The 19,066-nt window shown below is 41.4% G+C and overlaps 1 long non-coding RNA gene across 2 annotated transcripts; it reads right to left on the reverse strand.

The window, feature by feature from the left end:
• Window positions 1-6,644: 6,644 nt before the first annotated feature.
• LOC134343568 (uncharacterized) lies at window positions 6,645-18,432 on the reverse strand. 2 transcript variants are annotated; one of them, XR_010017271.1, is made up of 3 exons: window positions 18,297-18,432; window positions 14,549-18,159; window positions 6,645-6,946 (listed from the first exon to the last, which is right to left on the reverse strand). It is a non-coding gene; the product is annotated as an uncharacterized LOC134343568 (long non-coding RNA). The 2 variants fall into 2 exon arrangements; XR_010017270.1 differs by lacking the exon at window positions 6,645-6,946 and having other exon boundaries at window positions 14,242-14,616; window positions 17,995-18,159.
• Between the last annotated feature and the right edge of the window lie 634 nt (window positions 18,433-19,066).

A 19,066-nucleotide genomic window follows, 5' to 3' on the forward strand; every position in this document is an offset into this window, starting at 1 on the left:
GAAACCACAATCCTTAAAGAAAGAGGACATTTGAGATGTCCTGGAACGAAAAGCCTCATCCTCGGAGCAGATGCGGCGGAGATGGAGGAACTGGGAATAGGGAATGGCATTTTTACATGTGGCGGGGTGGGAAGAGGCATAGTCGAGTTAGTTATGAGAGTCAGTGGGCTTGTAGAAGATGTCAGTGGACAGTCTGTCTCCAGAGATGGAGACCGAGACATCGAGAAAGGGGAGAGAAGTGTCTGAGATAGACCAAGTGAATTTGAGGGCTGGGTGAAAGTCTGAAGTAAAGTCGATGAAATTGACGAGCTCAGCATGGGTGCAGGAAGCAGCACCAATGTAGTCGTCAATGTACCGAAGGAAAAGTTGGGAAGCAGTACCAGAATAGGTTTGGAGCACAGACTGTTCCATATAACCAACAAAGAGGCAGGTGTAGCTGGGTCCCATGCGAGTTCCCATAGCTACACCCTTAGTCTGAAGAAAGTGGGAAGAGCCAAAAGAGAAGTTATTAAGTGTGAGAACCAGTTCCGCCAACCGGAGGAGTGTAGTGGTGGTAAGGAACTGGTGAAGTCTATTATCCAGGAAGTAGTGGAGGGTCTTGAGGCCTTCTTGCTGGGGAACGGAGGTGTATAAGGATTGGACATCCCTCATTTGCTATTCCACTTGATTAAAAATATTACTCAATTAACTCAGTATACATATTCCAATTACATGTTGTGTAATCAAATGCGTCAATCTTTTTGATATAGTCAGCTATTTCCGCTATTTTTTATAGCTATTATCACCCAGTGCTCACTGTTTATGAACCCAGGAATTCAGCTTTGTTTAACTTAACAGTTTTGGTCTCCTTTTCTGAAGAAGCACATGCTGCACTGCTTTCTTATCACGAACAACACGCTGCACTTCAACAGGTAGGTAGTTGTCTCGAGCTTGCTTAAAACTGTTAAGTTTTGTTACTACAAAACATAAAAATTAATTGAAAGTAAAACAAGAGAACCGAGAGCTATCAGTCTTAGTTCATTGTTTTTACTTTAAGCGAGCTGTATTACATATCACGTGGTAGCATGATGACATGTGCAATTTATGTACCTTTACATATAACCTATAATGTAAACAACAACAAATGCTTAATCAAACAATATGTTTACAATATTACTCAAATATTACTTAAATATTAAATGCACAACAGAATGTGAGTGGTGTGAGATCTCCTGAAGTCAATAACCATCTCCTTTGACTTATTGACATTGAGGAAGAGATTATTTGCCTGGCACCATGCCCTGAGCTCTTCCACCTCCTCTCTATAGGTTGTCTCATCACTGTTGGTGATGAGCCGCACCAGTGTCATGTCATCGGCAAATTTGACAATGTGATTACTTGGATGATAGCAACTGGTTACAGAAGGAAGTCTATCCACTTCTACTGAGAGTTAGATGCTGACTCTTCTTGTCTTTATCCTTATTGGTGCATTGATGGTCTTTGGGACAAGTAGCTTTGTTAAAACTAACTATTATGGATCAATTACCAATTAAAGTTCATTTAAAAACTTATAGATGAGTCAATGCACAACTCTCATATAAAGCTGGAAAATATTCTGCATAAAACATTGACAATTGCTTTGTAAATGTTCATCACTTTTTCTTGATATTGCTTGATTTCTAACAAGAGAAAATCTGCAGAAGTTGGAAATCCAAGCAACACACACAAAATGCTGGAGAAACTCAGTAGGCCAGGCAGCAACTATAGAAGTCAACGTTTCAAGGTCCTGCCGAAGGGTCTTGGCACAAAACTTTGACTGTACTCTTTTCCGTAGATGCTGCCTGGTCTGCTGAGTTCCTCCAGTGTTTTGTGTGTGTTGCTTGATTTCTGTTAGTTGCCTGTTCATAGTTTAGTATATTGTTTTCAAATTCAGCAAAGTTCAACAAAATCAATTTTCTCTTTCAATTTGCCTAACATTATTAAACCCCATTAGGTCTGAAATTGTGTCTCAGTTTAGCTGCTCTCAAAAAAATGATAATTCTGAATTAACTTTAGTCTTCACAGCCATAGGAAATAGGAAGGGACAGTATCATGAGTCCTGATGAAGGGTCTTGGTCCAAAACTTCAACTACTTATTCCTTTCCATAGATGTTGCCTGGCCTGCTGAGTTCCTGTATTGTAAATGGTTAACCTTTAATCTTGTTGAATGTCTCAACACTTTGGGCTTGAATGTATCAGAATACGCTGCAGGAGCTTTGATTACACTCTGGGAATACAGCCTTGAGAACATTAGAGTTAGGTGAATACAGGGATGATGACAAGTGATAATTGATTCTGGTTTGGTGGTTTCAGCTGTTCCACATACTACAGCAGTTCTTATCCATGGAAGGGGTATAAAAACACAAAGGTCAGGGGTCTTGAGGATAGTTCTTTGAAGCCTCACCAATGGGCTGGCTGTGAACAGTGCCGTAGGTCAGTCAGAGTGGGAGGTGTGCTGCAGTGAGTGTAGAGAGAGTAGAACAGTGGGCAAAGTATGTATCTTTGAGATGTGCCAGTGTTGATTGTCAGTGAGGAGGAGGTGTTATTTCCAATCTGCACGGACTGTGGTCTCCTGGTGAGGAAATCAAGGATCCATTTGCAGAAGGAAGTACAGAGGCCCAAGTTTTGGAGCTTTTTGAGGGTAAAATTTTGTTGAACGCTGGGCTGTAATCAATGACCATCAGCCTGACAAAGGTATTGCTATTGTCCATGTGATCCAAGTGGACAGACATAGAAACATAGAAAATAGGTGCAGGAGTAGGCCATTCAGCCCTTCGAGCCTGCACCGCCATTCAGTATGATCATTGCTGATCGTCCAACTCAAAACCCTGTACCTGCCTTCTCTCCATACCCCCTGATCCCTTTAGCCACAAGGGCCATATCTAACTCCCTCTTAAATATAGCCAATGAACTGGCCTCAACTGTTTCCTGTGGCAGAGAATTCCACAGATTCACCACTCTCTGTGTGAAGAAGTTTTTTCTCATCTCAGGCCTAAGAGGCTTCCCCTTTATCCTTAAACTGTGACCCCTCATTCTGGATTGACATTGAGATTGTACCCGCTGTAGACTTATTGTGGTAAAAGGCAAATTGTAGTGAGTCCAGGACCTTGCTTTGGCAGGAGTGGATTCTAGCCATGACCAACCTATCAAAGCATTTCATCACAGTAGATGTGTGTGGCACTGGGTGATAACTGTTGAGACAGCTCACCCAGCTCTTCTTGGGCACTGGTATGATGTTTGCCCTTTTGAAGCAGGTAGGAAACTCCGACTGCAGCATTGAGAGTTTAAAGATGTCCTTGAGCACTCCCACCGGTTGGGTGGCACAGGTTTTTAGAGCTCTACCAAGTACACCATCGGGACCTGACGCCTTGCGAGGGTTCACCCTCTTGAAAGATGTTCTGATGTTGGCCTCCAAGACAGAGATCAGAAGGTCACAAGATGCTGCAGGGATTTGCACAGGTATAAAAGGCATTGAGCTCATCTGTAAGTGAAGCATCACAGTTATTTATGATGTTAGGTTTTGCTTTGTAAGAAGTAATAGCCAGAGCTGATGTGCATCCGATTCCGTCTCTAACCTCAATCGGAATTGCTTTTTAACTTCTAAAATAGCTTTCTGTAAATTGTACTCAGCCTTCTTGTGTAGTTCTGGATCACCAGTCTTGAATGCAACAGACCTAGCTCTCAGCAGACTATGAATCTCCTGGTTCATCCGTGACTTTTAGTTTGGGTATGTCCAGTATGTTCCTGAATACACACACTCATCCACGGAGGTCATAGAATCATAGAACACTCACACACCTAGCTTCAGGCCACCTAGTCACTGTCAAACTAATCATCTGTCTAGTCTCATTGACCTGCACCTGGACCATAAACCTCCTGTCTGTGTAATTATCTGAAATGTTGAAATCAAACCCACCTCCACCACTTGCACTGCACTGGCAGCCTGTTCCACACTCGCACCACCGTCTGAGTGAAGAAGATTCCCCTCATTTTCCCCTTAAACATTGCACCTTTCACCCTTAACCCATGCAGGTTAAAATGTGTTCCCTTTTATGTTGTAGTCTTGCAGGTTTTCACAAATAAAAGGATGATTCTTTAATTAGGAAAAAAAATAGTTTTTACCAAAACAAGTACTGTTGTTTTAAAAGTTAGAGAATAGTAACTTGGCAGTGTGGAGGAGCAGAGGGATCTGGGGTATATGTCCACAGATCCCTGAAAGTTGCCTCACAGGTAGGTAGGGTAGATAAGAAAGCTTATGGGGTGTTAGCTTTCATAAGTCGAGGGATAGAGTTTAAGAGTCGCGATGTAATGATGCAGCTCTATAAAACTCTGGTTAGGCCACACTTGGAGTACTGTGTCCAGTTCTGGTCGCCTCACTGTAGGAAGGATGTGGAAGCATTGGAAAGAGTACAGAGGAGATTTACCAGGATGCTCCCTGGTTTAGAGAGTATGGATTATGATCAGAGATTAAGGGAGCTAGGGCTTTACTCTCTGGAGAGGAGGATGAGAGGAGACACGGTAGAGGTATACAAGATATTAAGAGGAATAGATACAGTGGACAGCCAGCGCCTCTTCCCCAGGGCACCACTGCTCAATACAAAAGGACATGGCTTTAAGGTAAGGGGTGGGAAGTTCAAGGGGGATATTAGAGGAAGGTTTCTTACTCAGAGAGTGGTTGGTGCGTGGAATGCACTGCCTGAGTCAGTGGTGGAGGCAGATACACTAGTGAAGTTTAAGAGACTACTAGACAAGTATATGGAGGAATTTAAGGTGGGGGTTTATATGGGAGGCAGTGTTTAAGTGTCGGCATAACATTGTGGGCCGAAGGGCCTGTACTGTGCTGTACTATTCTATGTTCAATGTTCTAATTCCAATTTTTATTCTGAATGCCTCATAAATAATATTTTCTTAATTTTTAAGTGAGTTAAAAACTTGGATGCGCCAGAACTTCACTATTTTGGACTTGTCCCCTACCAAGACTCTGTAGCTTAGTCTTCAAAACAAAGTAATGATAAATATTCAACTCATGAAACTTTCAGTTTGCATTTTCTCACAAGAACTTTTAAGACACGTGTCAAATTAATGTGGGTTATTTTTATACAATTTGTACATATTTTATGACAAAGAAATATGGTCCCAAACACTTCTATCATTACCAACATGCAACACATTTTAGAGACTTTTTTCAAACAACTGTTTATGCGGTTGCCATGGAAAGGAGAAGTGACAGGGGAGCATGTGGCTGTCATGGCTGATGACTAACATTTTGATGTCCAGAAATATCAGCGTTTTAAAGATTTATACCTCCTGATCTGAGAGTATGTTTATTACATGTCCATTAACAAAGGAGTCACTATTTGAGTGTTTAACTGAGAAATGAATAACTTCACTTTATTTCTGTATATTTAAATTACATTTACAAGCTAGCTATCCAGTCGAGTTAGCAAGCGCGAAATTTCGTTAACTTTTTCTTTAAAAAGTGAGAATGTCATTACCATCACATGTCTTTACCATCACACAATGGCACTGAAGTTGTCAAGATGGTCCCAAAATCATCATCAGACTGATCAAAAAAATACACAAAGTAGCTCCAGTCAAATATCAATACTTTGAAAGAGAAAGAAAGCAACAAAAAAAAGGAGACAGGAACACTTAAGATCATTTCACAATTACCAAAGCACCAACAGAGACTGAAGGGATGACAATGGAGACAATGGAGACAATCAAAGAAACAAAAGGGCTGCTGAAAAGAAAAGACAGGCAGTACAAAGTTTTATAGCAGAGAATACCCTGCCAGAATCTCCAGTAGGCCAGCAACAAGAGCAGAATGATCTCCATCTTCCTAAGGCTTCACCTATACACTAATGGAGACTACAAGAAGGTGCTTTAAATTTGAGGTGTTGCTTTTTTCAGAGTTGCTAAGATTTCTGTAAATTTTTCATACAATAAGTTTTACTGATTAAAAAAAGTGTGTAGAGGGTTGAGTAAATGCTTTGTCAGTGTTAAAAAGGGTTCTATCTTATGGACAGTTGAAAAATAATAATCCCTATAATACGTTAGAATTTTTAATTGCTGCTTATTCCAGAGTTGGGGAGGGTTAGGCAGATGTTTTGTAAGCATTATTATTTTTTTAACAAGACTAGACAATACCTAGTTTAGCTAGGCTACCAATGTTCATAGCTCATATAGATGTTTTAACAAAGTTCTCTGGCCACCTGCCTTAAATTCTGTGATCTCTTATGGAATCTTGATAAATAGTGCAGACTGTAAGAATGTGTTTTTAATTGTAAGCATTGCTTCTTCTATTTGGACAGATGCTTTTTCAGAGTTAATGATAAAGTAAAACCATTATTTGTCAATGTCAGAAGTATTTTATCATTACCATCATAGTGCATATTTTGATGGGAAATGAAGTTTTGTTTAGTAATACTGGTCTGAACTCATTTGCTGGAGTCAAGTGCTTTGATGTTAAAACCAGCATTCAGTCAACAAGGGTTAGTAACCAAATGTTTTGTTGTTTAGCCAAGGAAAATATTGACATGCTTAAGAAAATGTGTCTCAAAAATATATTCTGAACATACTTAAAATGAGTTAAAACAAATTTATTAAAATGCACACTTTTTATTTGCAGAATTGAATTTGGACTCTTTGGGAAAGGATCTAGTGCCTTCCCGGCGTATATGATGAATAAACTCTTCTTGGGCTTCCAGCCGGGTATGGGTATCAATGATAACCGGCGTTCTGATGACAGACTCTGTCATCTTCTTCAGGGATGATACTTGTTGTCATTTCATTTTAACTTAAATTCAGTATTTTGATGCTGTGATGATAATGACACTGATCCGTGAAAACTCTGCAAAAATGCCTTAAAATATTAAAGTTCTCTTAAAGGTTGATCAATGCAAAGATCTGGTCTTCATTTCAGAGCCTAAAAAAAGGTTATAGAATAAACAAAACAAAGTGTCAAGAAAATTCATTTTTCAGAATTTCATGTAGTCAAAAGTAGCTCTAATTGAAGAATCACCCAAAAGCAGCAGAGGCATTTTATGGTTAAGAAAAGCCATAACAACTCATTTATTCTACTCCAAACAGTGAACACGAAGTGAAGGGAAAACAATTATGTAATTATGTCATCTCATCAGACCAACCACTTAATGTGAAACCCCAACTCAATGTCCATGTTTGTGAATTATGCACATTTCCAATCACGTTACCCTACACAGCACCACCACCACTCACTCCCCACCCCCTGACCCCAGAATTTACCAAAACCAGCATTGTGAGCCTGTCCAGAGATCAGACAAGCTACCCGGCTCAGGTCCTTTGTTCCATGGGTGGAGTAACAACAGGTGCCTTTGGCTCATCCCGAGGTGTGTTGACACGCTTATGGTCATGTCATGATTTAGAATCCTCCAAATCTTGGTGGGCCAGTTTAAGGCAAGCTACCAAAATTGTTCAAGTTCACCCCTCTTGTCTGTGATGAAAGTCTTCTCTCCCCATTCCAAAATGTTGAGCGGAGCATTGTAAGGAAACCTAAGGTTATGTTGGTGTGCAGTATGGAAAAATGAAAACAAACGAGGTGGAATGTCGTTCAACAGGAATCCAAGAGTGCTGTACGCCATGATAGGAGGAAGAAATAGGTGCAAAGGAATTGAATTTACTGAGGAGGGTGGAACGCTGTTGAAAGGCCAACAAGGTGGTTGTGACGTCAGGAATGAAACCATCTGGCACTCAAAACAGCTGCCCGTATACCAACTCAGTCATTGACAACTGCAGGTCCTTTTTTGGAGCTACTCTGAGCCCAGCAGGACCCAAGGGAGACAATCATACCAACACTTATTGATCAGGGAAGCCCTCGGAGCAGGCTTTAAGGAGCAGTGAAATAGGACTTTGAGTGATTGGCCATGGTGTGATGTGGCCTAACACCGAATTTCCGAGCCTTCGTAGCCCAGAGGTCTGATATGAATTGGGGACGGCAGGCAGAGGAAATATCAGATGGGGGTACCAAACTGAGCAATCCAGGTGCTGATGAATGCCTGAGCCAAGCCTGTGGCCATCGCCGATGCTAGAGGGTTGACCTCTGGCCACATGGTAAGGAGCTGTGTGAAACCGCAGGAGAAGGGAAGAGGGCCAACAAGGTTCACATTGACCTCAAAAGGTGCCAATGGTGCCTGAACATGACAGTTAATTTTAGCCTGCTGGCACTCCACACAAGCTGTAGTCCAATCATGTACATCCTTTCTAAGGCCATGCCACATAAACTTTAGTGCAAACAGCTTCTGTGAGCCCTTCCAGCCTGGATACAGCAGGCCACATATGGTGTCAAAAATAGGCCTTTGACTGCTGTTCGGTAAGCCTGGACCTCTAGGTCAGTAGCTTGGTCAACTGCCATGTCAGCACAGATAAGCCTTATGTGTATGGCCTTAACAGATGGTCGTGAGAGGAAATCAGCCAGGGCATTATTTTTTCCCTTGATATGTTGTACAATGTATCATTTGGAAACTCGGATATTTAGGCCTGTTGGCATTACTGCTGTGCAGACCAAGGGTCTGATATTTTAGCTATCAGAGGGCTTTGAGATCAACAAATGCTGTGAAATGGCAACCCGCTGGAAGAAAACAAAAATGGCAGAGAGCCAGATAGAGACCGAGAAGCTCACGGTCAAACTCGCTGCACTTCCTTTGAGGGGACAGAGCTGCTGGCTGAAGAAGGCAAGCGGCTGCCACACACCACTGACCATCTGTTCCTGCACAGCACCCACAGTGTTGTCTGAGACATCAGTAGTAGTGGCTATGGGTATGTTGGGGAGCAGGCGCACCAGTAGGGTCGAGTTGTGAAGAACTTGTCCAGTATCATGAAATGCCCTGGTGATGTCTGCTGACCGTGATTAAGGGTATTGCCATTAAGCACACTGTACAGGGGGAGCATAAGTTCAGTAGCTCACAGAGTGAAGTGGTGATAGAAATTCACTATACCTGAAAACTCCTGTAGTTTTTTTAGTAGTACAGGGTGGTGGGAAATCTATAATAGCGGATACTTTTGATGAGAGGGGTTTTGCACCTTCTGCAGAGGTCAAGACAGTCAAGGGTTGACAACCCACAGGCATTTAGCAGGGTTAGTAATCAACCTGTGTTGGCTTAAGCATTGGAAAGATGTGCAGAGGTGAGATACTGGTTCGGATTAGGATGCACTAGGGACATGTATGTCATCCAGGTAAACAAAAAGAAAATCTGAGTCTTTTAATACAGAGTCCATCAGCCATTGAAAAGTCTGTGCTGCATTTTTCAGCCAAAACGGCATACGCAGAAACTCAAAAAGGCCAAACGGGGTTATCACAGCTGTTTAGGGAATGATCTCCCAGCACACAGGCACCTGATGGTAGCCCCTAACTAGATCGATTTTGGTAAAAATTAACTTTCTAACTAAACATGATGTGTGGAACCAGGTAGCGATCGAGGGTGGTGGCCTCATTAAGGCATCGGTAATCATCACGTGGGCAGCAACCACCATCAGACTTGGGGACCATATGGACGGGCAAAGCCCAGGTGCTACTTGACTGTCGTACAATATCAGTCTTCCCATATTGGTAAGCTCAGCCTTCATCGTTGCCAGCTCTCCTGGGTCCAGTCTATGAGCACGGGCATAGATTGGTGGGTCAGATGTAGAAGTGTGGTGCTTGACCCCATGTTGAATAACTATAGTGGAGAATGTGGGTTGGTGAGTTTTGGGAATTTGCTCAGCAGTTGAGTAAGCTCACATGCAGTGGTGCATGCTCTTTACAAAATTGTTGTGGGGAACTTACTGGGGGAGCAGGATAACTACCCAAAGGCCTTGACCTCCACAAGCTGTCAGTTCTTAGGATTGAGGAATACTCCTTGGGCACACTGGAATTCTGCACCGGGCAGAGGTTTAGCCACTTCAGCCAGGATGAATTCCCATGTGTATCGTCACCCACTGAAGCAAAGTGTCACCTGTCGCGTCCCACAAGGATGGATCCTGCTACAATTGGTGGCCCGCAGCAAGGTTTCATCACTCTTTGCTTTCTCATCAATAGGTGATGCTGGCAGCACACTCACTTGAGCACCTATGTCACACAGGAAGCATCGCCCTGAAAGGGTGTCCATAAAGTACAGTAGATGACCCTGTCAGCTGGAACCCACCTGTTCACAGGCCCCTGATGTCCACTGGCACTGTTGAAGCTGCAAGGTGGTCAGCACTCCTAGCATTTGTACCAAAGCGACTGTGGGGAAATACAGGCCCGGCACCGTCTCTTTCACAGCCACAGGTGGGTTCTTTTGTTGGGGACCTTGTTGGCTGGGTTTATTGAGGTAGATAAAGGAGGAGGAATGATGCACTGCTGCCTAGCTGAGTGTAGACTATCAGCCATTTTAGCAAGATCCCTATAGTCCTTCACAGCAAGGATGGCAGAAGCACGAAAGATTCTCCTTCACCTTGTCTGCTAGAGCAACCTCATGCCCTCTTTTAGCCCTCCTGATTTCCTTCTGAAGTGTTCTTTTGTATATCTTATACTCAAGTACTACATTTGTTCCTACCTGTCGATACCCACTATACACCTTGTTTTTTAACCAGGGCCTCAGTACCTCTCAAGCACTTATGGTCCCTAAGCCTATTATGTTGTTATTCAGTCATTTAGTCAAGTTTGACTCTTCGTGACCTCACGGACCATAGGGTCCATAGGGTTTTCATGGCAAGATACAGAAGCAAATTGCCAGGCCTTTCTTCCGTGCTGACATTGGTGCTGCCCAGGTTGGGACCCGCCTGGGTTTGAACTCAGGACCATCTGCCTTGAAGTCCAGTGCTGATGCCACTACACCACCAGCCAGCCCCAGACCTGCTCATTCCACCAAGATGCAACACTGAGCGTCATAGGAAATCATTCCTGCCTGTGGCCATCAAACTTTACAATTTCTCCCTTGGAGGGTCAGACACCCTGAGCCAATAGCTAGTCCTGGACTTATTTCCTGGCATAATTTACATACTATTATTTAATTATTTATGGTTTTATATTGCTATATCTATACTCTATTCTTGGTTGGTGCAACCGTAATGAAACCCAATTTCCCTCGGGATCAATAAAGTATGACTATTTGTTTTTTATTCTGACAGGAATGTACAAACTCTGTACTCTCAAAATTTCACTTTTGAAGGCCTCCCACTTAACAAGAACACCTTTGCCAAGAAGTATCCTGTCCCAATCCACATTTGCCAGATCCTTTCTGATACCATCAAAATTGGCCTTTCTCCAATTTAGAATCTCAACCTGAGGACTAGACCTATCCTTTTCCATAAGTACCTGAAAGCTAATGGCATTATGATCACTGGATGCAAAGTGTTCCATACAAATTTCTGTTAACTGCCCTGTCTCGTTCACTAATAGGAGATCTAGTATCGCACGCTCACTATTTAGGATCTCTATGTACTGATTAAGGAAACTTTCCTGAACGGATTTGAGAAACTCTTTACCATCCAACCTTTTTACAATATGGGAGTCCCAGTCAATATGTGGAAATTTAAAATCATCTACTATCATAACCTTCTGTTTCTTGCAACAGTCTACAATCTCTCTACAAGTTTGTGCCTCTCAATCCCGTCGACTGATAAGTAGTGTATAATATACTCCCATTAATTACCTTTCCTATTCCTTAGTTCTATCCATAAAGCTTCACTAGACGAGCTCCCCAATCAACACACACAAAATGCTGGGGAAACTCAGCAGGTCAGGCAGCATTTTGCGTGTGTTGCTTGGATTTCCAGCATTTGCAGTTTCTCTCTTGTTTGAACTCTCCAGTCTGTCTTGTCTAAGGTGACATTTTTCCTGACTAGTAATGCCATCCTCCCTCATTAATCCCTCCAGCTCCATCACGCCTTAAACAATAGAACCATGGAACATTGAGCTGCCAGTCCTGTATCTCCTGCAACTAAATCTCACTAAGGGCTACAACATCATTATTCTGCATGCTGATCCATTCCCTAAATTCATCCACGTTTTCTACAATACTTTTTTCTTTGCGGTCTGAGGGCTGGCACCGACACCAAAGCAGCAGCTGTGAATTGCTCAACATGCCAGCAAGTGAAGCCAAGGGGTGGGCCAGTGGGACCCTGGGGACGAATCTGGAGAGGGTATGGGGGCAGGCCAAATTTGTCAAACGCACTATTTCAACTTCAGACCTGCAGGTCAGGGAGGGTCACAATGTCCACCACGAATGTGACAGAAGAGGCTGCAGGAGGTTTGATTACACTGTGGGAATGCAGCTGTGGGAATTTGAAATTACTAACAAAATTAGAGTGAGGATATAAAACAACCTAGTCAGGGCATGAAGGAATGCAGGGAGGAGGCAGGAGATTGGGGCTGAGAAAGAAAATGGATCAGCCATGATGAAATGGTGGAGCAGACTCAATGGACTAGATAGCCTAATTCTGCTCCTATATCTTATGGTCTAAATGTACTCAATGGTGGAAGGGGCTGTGCCTGTGGTGGACTGGGTTGCTACCACATAATTCTGTAGTCTTTTCCATTCCTGGGCATTGGTGTTTCCATTCTTCATTTAAAGCTGCATTCTTTTAAGCTTTCAGAGTGTCCCTGTATGCTGTCACCCCACAGTCCCACTTTTTCTCTTGGTATTATATGGCAGAGAACAAGGTACATCAATGGTGAATGAAATCTTTCCCATTTACATGTGTACAACTGTGCACAACAACTCAGAGTCAAATGTTATATATCTATGATGTATGTAGATAGAACATGAGGAAGTAGTGAAAGAGGTCTTAGAAAGGACCTTTTATGATATTTGTTTCTTTCCTTTTTTGCTCTGATTTGTTGTTTTATAAATGTGGCATTGATCCAAACTGCTACAAGCGACTTTTGCATGTATGATGAACTGATTCTTTCAAGTGTGCCTGAGAGGTGACTTGGATCCACTCCCATCTGCCTACCAGAGCAATAGGTTAGGTTCACAGCAGATGCCATCTCACTGGCTCTTCACTCAATCTTGGACAGCAACAATGCACACATCAGGATGCTCTTTATCGACTACAGCTCAGCATTCAATACTATCATCCCCTCAAAACTAATCAATAAGCTCCAAGACCCTGGCCTCAATACCTCCTTGTGCAATTGGATTCTGGATTTACTTACTTGTAGACCCCAATCAGTTTGGATTGGCAACAACATCTCCTGCACAATCTCCATCAGCATAGGTGCACCACATGGCTGTGTGCACAGCCCCCTGCTCTGCTTACTTTGTAGCTATGACTCTGGCTAAGCACAGCTCCAATGCCATATTCAAGTTTGCTGAAAACATTACTGTTATGGGTTGAATCACAGAAGTGGTGTCATAACAGCAACCCTTGACTCAATGTCAGCAAGAACAACAAACTGATTATGGACTTCAGGAGAGGGAAACCAGAGGGCATAAGCCAGTCCTCACTGGAGGATCAGAGGTGGAGAGAGTTAGCAACTTTAAATTCCTGTGTGTTAGTATATCAAAGGACCCGTCCTGGACCCAATACATAAGTGCAATTGCAAAGAAAGCCTAACAGTGCCTTTACTTCCTTAGGAGTCTGCAGAGATTCCACATGACATCTAAAACTTTGACAAACTTTTATAGATGTGTAGTGGACAGTATATTGGCTGGATGGATCACACACTGTCATAGAAACACCAATGCCTTTGAACAGAAAATCCTCCAAAAGATAGTGGATTCAGCCCAGTACATCACTGTAAAGTCCTCCCAACCATTGAGCACATCCATATGGAACACTGTTGCAGGAAAGCAGCATCCGTCACCTTCTCACTGCTGCCATCAGGTTGAAGGTACAAGAGCCTCCAGGACTCAGGCCACCAGGTTCAATAACAGTTACTACCTCTCAACCATCATGCTCTTGAATAAAAGGGTATAACTAGACTCACTTGCCCCATCGTTGAAATGCTCCCACAACTAATGTTCTCACTCTAAGACTCTTTATCTCATTATCTCATGGTCTCATTGTTTATTGCTATTTATTTATATTTGCATTTGCACAGTTTGTTGTCTTCTGCACCGTGGTTGATCTTTCATTGATCCTGTTATAGTTACTATTCTATAGATTTACTGAGTATGCCCCCAGGAAAATGAATCTCAGGATTGTATATGGTGACATATACATTGATAATAAATATGTACATTGATAATAAAATTTACTTTGAACTTTGAACTTTAATGTGCAGGATATATGTTACAAGGAAACAATTTATGTAGAACTATAATATATAAATATTGAAGTAGATTTTTTTTTGAAAATGAATGGTGCATAGAAATAATAAGGATGATTAGGAAATGACAGATGTGTCAAATTAATTTTTCACATCAGTCCTTACTAATAAAGAGAGTGTGACAAGTACCAAATCCAGTCGAATTAGTTCAGAAATGTGCAACAGAAATTTATGTGGTGTTGAACAATTCAAATATTTCTCTATGATTTATAAAATAAACTCTTCAATATTCAAATAAACAAGTAACAAAATAAATACCAAATATCTGCTGTTAGAAAACTTTAAGGGATGTATCTGGACATTGATGAATTCTTTCTCTGGTGCTGCTAAAAGAAATATGACACAAAACAGCCAGTTACACATCATTTGGTCAGCAGACCAGTAACAGGAAAATTGTTTCACAAACATTTGTCAGGAATCTGTTAATATTCATTTAAAAAATACGGACACCATAAGACAATGTCAGCATCAATTTAGAAGCAATAGGTCATGCTTCAAAATCAAATTAAAAAATAATTGTGGCAGTAACTAAGTTGCAGGACGGCTTGTTTCAATTGATAGTAATTTCCTTTCATTTTCAGAGGATATTTGATAAATCAAAGCTATAGACTTATGGAACGAATTCAAATCTGATCATTGTTCCTGGCAGTATTCTATTCATTAACAAGCCAAGTTCTTAGATGAATAACAACAATATTTTTATTGGATAAAGAAGTTTTTAAGCTCAGTTTGTAGAATAAGTGAAAAAATCAAACTAGACAATTATTAAGAAAGATTTAGAATGATTTTTCCAGGAAACACATAAGCTTTGAAAAGGGGTATGAATCATCTTTAAAAAGGTCAATGGTTATTGATTAAGTACAAAGAAGGTATTTAATTTGGGCTATTTGAATAACTCTAGAGGGCATACCTGCAAATTGATAATTTTTAAGTAAGAATCAAGAAGATTTTTTTCCCATTAAGTAATGGTTTTCTGGCAAGCAAGATATTTAATGCCAAGTCAATTAAGTCAAGTAAAATGGAGCTTAATAAATGCCTAGTTAAGGATAGGATTAAATGGTGCAGAGATAAGCAGGAAGACAGATGGTCAAATAGCCTGAACACAATGGCACCTGCACTGCTGGGATGATAAAGGCACCATCTGTGGAATGCAAGGTTGGATTGTAGGTCAGGGTTTTTATGATTGCCCCCAATCATGGCTCAAAGGGATATGTCATCGTTTAACACCTCCCTCAGCTCTAAAGAATCACAGAGCTTCATGGCATACGAATAATTAATTTGACCCTGCTTATATCAGTTTTCAGTGAGAGTCCTATCAATTTTTATCTTCATATATTTATCCACTTATATTTTAAAAACTATTATGATAAGTTTTTTACATTAGTTCTACAGTTATATATCACCTCAATCTGTAACCTCGTGATCTAGCATAACACTTAGGCTATCATTAACATCAAACCAAGGAACTACACCTGTTTCAAGAAGAAGGCATCCAGGACCAGTGCCAAGAGAAACTAAGCGGGTGAAACTGCAGCAGGAGGTCTAATACATATTGAACCCTTCAATGCAGCATGCAATTGACTGAGCTAAGTAATCCCGTGGTCAAAAGAGTAGGCCAACGAATGGCAGTCCTGCCATATCTATTTGTGGAAGGTGGTGGTACAGTTAAGCAGTGAGAGGGAAAATATTCCATGAAAAGCTTCTCCCCGAACAATGGTGATGTTTATCATGTGAATGCCAAAGTTGAAGCATTTTCAGTTATCATTATTCAAAGTGCTGGGTGGATGATCCATTTTGGCTTCTTCCTAATAATCAGTCCAACCAAAGGAAAAAGAGCCTTCAACAATTCAATTCACTCAATGAGATTAAAAAGTTGCCTCAGTGTACTGGTCACAGCCACAAGAATTGCTGCAGATGCTAGAAATTTTGAATAGCACACACAAAATGCTGGAAAACTCCAGCAGTCGGGCAGCATCTATGGAGGGGAATAAATAGTCAACACTTCAGGCCGAGATCCTTAATCACAATCACAACATAGGCTATGGACTGCCAATATATCCAGGCTGCAATGATGGTGACATGCCCCAAATCTAACCAACAGTTGAATAGAATAAAAGTTGTTACCAAAGAAATGAAAGGGCAGGCGAAGGCCATAGAACAATACTGCTTGTAGCCTTGGGCTACTTCCATTGCGAACATGGTCAGCCAGATGACCATGAGCCGATGGGTTTGAAATGCGACATTTGAATTGATAAGAAGTATTTAAAAGTAAGGAGCCTCGAATGCAAGGCAGCGACAACTCTACAGAGACCAACCATTACGGATGTGGAAGACTCCATGTCAGACACATGGAGATTAGGTCAGGATCACAAGGAAAACCAGGCCAGTGGAGACTCCTTTCCCAGGTATTACCTTTTCTATTCTTTGACTGCTCTAGGTGACTTGTATTCAATTGCATCTTTAATTTAACACAAAATTGCATTTCTACTCTTAAGATAGCCTTCTGACGGCTTCTGCCTTTACTTAACACTGCTGTTCAATCCCAGTGATGGAAGGTGAAGCCCTCAGGCTGAAGCGCTGTATCTAGAATACTGGAAGTGAGCCATATCTCAGTGAAGCCAAGTACACAGCAGCCCCCGATGTCACTCTGGTACAGCAATCTTGCTCTGAGGTCTTCAATTTTAATTTCTAAAGACTGTACTTTAACTTGGAGGATGGTAGGGAGTGGGAGCCTCAGAGCACTGTGTTTCAGTTTTACCTACAGTCCAATCCAATGACTGTGTTTTCTTAAAGGGAAACTGCGAACACTTGCTGAGTGATCTGTGGTTCTGACTCTACCAATTTTGAAGGTTAATAGATTTTTTAAAATATCTGAAAACAATGTTGCTTACTAAATTACCTCTATGACTGTAGATTCCAGCTGCAGTCGTCCTAAATAGGAATATTTGATGATTCCCTTCAGAGATGGACAATTTCCAATGCAAAGAGAGAGTCTAAACATTTGCACTTTACATTCTCTGTCATTGTCAACACCAAGTCAACTAGCATCAACTTTTGGAAATTACCACTGAACAGACACATAAATCCTGTACAGAGAGAAGTCTGATGCTCTGTGTCCTTCAGCAAATATTCATGTCAGGACTTTCCTGTTCTGATCCACCATCTAAAGTCACAAGTTAAAAATGTAGAGAAATAACTTCCACCTCTCTGTATGCGTGTAATAACACACAATCTTGACATCACCCAAGATAAGCAATTCAATCGTTTGGCAGCCATCCACAACTGAAAACGTTCATTCCCTCCACCACAGGAGCAGCACAGTTGCAATGTGTCCCATCTACAAACTACCAACCAGGCTTCCAAAATCTGTAATCCTTTTACATAAAAGCAAATTCCATCCTTCCAAAGTCACTCAGCTCCTGGTTCTTCGGTAGACTTTGTCCTAATGAGGGTGAAAGAGCTGAACTCCAGAGGCTGGACTAACTGCCCGTGACATTAAAGCAGCATTTGATTGAGTCTGGCATCAAGGAGCCTTGGCTAAGATGGAATCAATGGACTCAGAAAGGAGTACCCTTTGCTGGTTGAAATCATACATTGCACGAAGGAAGATGGTTGCGGTGGTTGGAGTTCAATCATCTCAGTCTCAGTTCCTCGGGATGATGTCTTTGGCCCAACCATTTTCAGCTACTTCATCAATAACTTACCTTCAATGAAAATGTAAGAATGAGGGATGTTCAGCACCATTCACATTTCCTCAGAGGAAAAAGCAGTCCACCTCCAAATGCAGCAAGACATAGACAATATCCGGGTTTGGGATGATAGGAGGCAAGTAACATTTGTAACACACAAATGCCAGCTGATGACAATATCTGGTAAGAGACAATCCAAATATTCAATGCCATTACAATTACTGAATCACCCACTATCAATATTCTTGAGTAATTATTTACACAGTGTGGTTATAAAAATGGGTCTGACGCTAGGACTCCTGGAGAAAGTAGCTCACCTCCTAACTCTCCAAAGCCTGTAACCATCTACAGGGCTCCAGTCAGGAGTGTGTTGGAATACTCTTCACAAGCCTGGATGAAAACAGCTTTAACAACATACAAGAGCCCACAGCAGTCTATTTCATGGGCATCCCATCCACAATCATTCACTCACTCCACACCTGAAAGACTGCAGTGGTTCATAAAAGCAGATCGTCTCCGCCTTCTCAAGGGCAATTGAGGTTGAGCAATTAAATGCTGGCTCAGCAGACAAAGTCCACATCCTTCGAACACATATAAAAAAACAAGGTTCACACCAAATCCAAGTTCCCTTCTAAATCACACATTATTGTAACTTGAGATTGAACCCTACATTACTTTAATTGTTGGAGAACCTTTGCAATATCTAAAGCAAAAAATGCAAGAAGTCACCTTATCTTCTGAGAATTGTGCTCATCAAGCTAGAAGCCTTCAGTCATAACATGCAGAATTTTGCTATCATTAACTTCAATGCGACGTTTAATGAACTTGTAAAGCACAGGTTCATTAAAATATTTCCGTAGCATTTATTTAGATCTTCATATCTGTCACAGATTTAGAAACTTGTCCCATATCTAAATTAAGACAAACTGTTTTGCTATATTCAGTGTATATATGTTACTTTCCTCAAGTTAGTTTGGAAACGAATACCCTTGCCAAGAAGCTAATCAGCTGCAGTTCCGTAAATGGAAAATATGTTATTAAATTGGGAAATTACATTTTTATACAAGGAACTTGGGCACTGTAATAA

This window comes from Mobula hypostoma, chromosome 3, assembly GCF_963921235.1.
Source record: "Mobula hypostoma chromosome 3, sMobHyp1.1, whole genome shotgun sequence".
NCBI classification, from domain to species: domain Eukaryota; kingdom Metazoa; phylum Chordata; class Chondrichthyes; order Myliobatiformes; family Myliobatidae; genus Mobula; species Mobula hypostoma.